The following is a 3,297-nucleotide window of genomic DNA, read 5'->3' on the forward strand; positions in this document are numbered from 1 at the left end:
TATATATACATATATATATATATATATATATATATATATATATATATATATATATATATATATAGCTGGATTTATACAAGTAGTAATAACTTTTTTTTACAATTTAACAGTAGTTTAATGAATTGGATTAATTTATTCATAGTATGGGTGCCCGTATTGTCTGATTATTATTATTATTATTATTATTAATATTAGCTACAAACCTAGTTGGAAAAGCAGGATGCTATAAGCCCAGGGGCTCCAACAGGGAAAATAGCCCATTGAGGAAAGGAACCAAGAAAAAATGAAATTTTTAAGAAGACTAATTAGAATAGATATTTTCTATGTAAACTTTAAAAACTTTAACAAAACAAGATGAAGAGAAATTAGATAGAATAGTGTGCCCGAGTGTACCCGCAAGCAAGAGAACTCTAACCCAAGACAGTGGAATTCCATGGTACAGAGGCTATGGCACTACCCAAGACTAGAGAACAATGGTTTGATTTAGGAATGTCCTTCTCCTAGAAGAGCTGCTGATGTTACTATTATGTTTTATTCCTGCTGCTTTATTACTTCGTTATGTCAGACTTATCTTATATAAGTAAAGCGAATAACTTATGCAGTCCTTTTAACATGCCTTTTGGTTCCAAGTTCTTTATATACTACAGAAACTAAATTAACAAAATATGTACAAAAGGTTCAGGCCTACAGTTGTAAATTAAGATTGAGGAGAAACTTCTCTTTTTGACGAATTAAACTACATTCAGTTACTCATTTCATGAGATTTTAGGTCAGTTAATGAAGTCACTATGACTATACCAAGTAAAACATTTTCCGTTTATTACGAGTGCTCCAGACACGATGTCGTCTGACAAAATATAATGTTTACGTCAAGATATTTGGAAGACGTGTCACAGTTCTCTATTCTTCACTACTCTTCTTGAGACAAACACAAGGAAATTAGCCCCAGAGGAGAGTCGTACGTGACGGGTCCTTTTCTTTAATTGATGGGCCCTTTGTGGTAGGCCAACTCTGGAAAATATAATTTTAGAATGATGACGGGTGGAGGACCCGGAAGTCCTCCATTGGGTGGTAGGCGTTCGGTTCTCCTTATAAGAGCAGCGCGGATCCACAGACGGGCATTACATCTCTTCCGCAGACATGATGAAAGGAAGTTATCTCGCTCCTGCTCGCGTCTTCTCCTCCATGTCTCTGCTCTTCAGCGTCGTCAGCCTCCTGATGCCCCTGGTTTTCCCTCTCTCAGCCGTCCACGGGTACCAGTATCCTCTCACGCCGCTGGACGATGCCCTTCTCGGGGGTGAACCAAATCCCCTGGTCGAAGACTCGCCCTTAGCTTCGCTGGCTGGTAAGTAACAAATGACTCATTATTATTATTATTATTATTATTATTATTATTATTATTATTATTATTATTATTATTATTATTATTATTATTTGCTAAGCTACAACCCAAGTTGGAAAATCAGGCTCCAACAGGGAAAATAGCCCAGTGAGGAAAGGAAATAAGGAAATTGATAGAATTGTGTGTAAGAGAACTATAACCCAAGGCAGTGGAAGACGACAGTACAGAGGCCATGTCCCTAACTGATCTTAAACGAAGTTAAGGGTTGCTCGTTTTTCCCCATCCCACCGCAATAGCAAACTGACTGACCTTAGTGCTCGTGTTCGTTTCAGAATTGCTCTCAGAGGGAGACGTCCCTGTCGCGGCCGCGCTGTTTACCTTAAACAACAACAGATTGAAGCGAACGTATCCATTTGGATCGCTTGGATCTAGTTTCAGAGCTCTCAGGAAAAAGGTAAGTTGTTAACGTATGATTGTGCGAAAAAAAGTTATTCTCGTTGTCTTTACTAAGATTTTTTTTTTTACTCCAAATGCAAGTTAGATTTTAACTTCATCTGTAAAAGCACTTGTATAAGATATTCTAAAGAGATTTGTTATTCATTAGCTTGTTCCAATTTCAATTTCTTGAAGAGCTTTCTTCTCTAAAGCGTGAATTTGGTATTATTAACTAATTCAGCTCTACGTGTCAAACGATTTATCTGTCTTTTGCATCAAAATGAGCCATAGAAAGTTTAACAACAATAATTCCTGGAGAAAAATGCTATTCACGAATATATTTAGATACCTGCATATTTAGAGGAACATTTCATATAATTTAGAATGTTACATGGACGAAACAGGAGCTGATGAAATGTATCCCTTCTATTTTTCACAGAGTGATCAAACGGCCGTAAGTATTTCAGACTTTTTACAGCATACAATCATGTGAATTATGTATATATATATATATATATATATATATATATATATATATATATATATATATGTATATTTATATATATATATATTGTATACATACATATACTGTATATATATATATATATATGTATGTATGTATATTTATATATATACTGTATACAAACATATACTGTATATATATATATATATATATATATATATATATATATATATATGTGTGTGTGTGTGTGTGTGTGTGTGTTTGTGTGTGTGTGCCTGTATGTGTGTTTCTTAAAAAAGTCCGTAAAAACCAAGAAAATCATATTAATTCCTACATTTCTATCCAATACACGTATATATGTGTATGTATACATTATATATATATATATATATATATATATATATATATATATATATATATATATATACATATATATACATATTATTTATATATATATATATACCTATATATATGTATCTCTCTCTCTCTCTCTCTCTCTCTCTCTCTCTCTCTCTCTCTCTCTCTCTCTCTCTCTATATATATATATATATATATATATATATATATATATATATATATATATATATATATATAATGCGTATTGGTTGAAATATAGTAAATAATATAAGTTTCATAGTTCCTTTTACAGTCATTTTTTAATATATTAAACTGTTATATTATAGTTCGAAGAAATTTCTTATAGCGTATATATATATATATATATATATATATATATATATACAGTATATCTATATATATATATATATATATATATATATATATATATATATATATATATATATATTACATGAAATTATTAAGGAGTTAACAAATATGAAATCGTAATTTTGCTTTATTTCGGAAAGTTAATATTTCAGACACTACATATACTAACTTTTTCATTTTGTTCACCTGCTTTTATGTACTGCAAGGTGGACTGGCAAAACCAAATGTTGATGCAATATATTTCTAAATGTTAATCCCACTTTTAAATGTTTAGTTGGTTAGAAATGTTTCATTTCCTCAGTATGCAAAGTAGCCACTAGAAAATATTCTT

Source organism: Palaemon carinicauda, chromosome 11 (assembly GCF_036898095.1).
Source record: "Palaemon carinicauda isolate YSFRI2023 chromosome 11, ASM3689809v2, whole genome shotgun sequence".
NCBI lineage: Eukaryota > Metazoa > Arthropoda > Malacostraca > Decapoda > Palaemonidae > Palaemon > Palaemon carinicauda.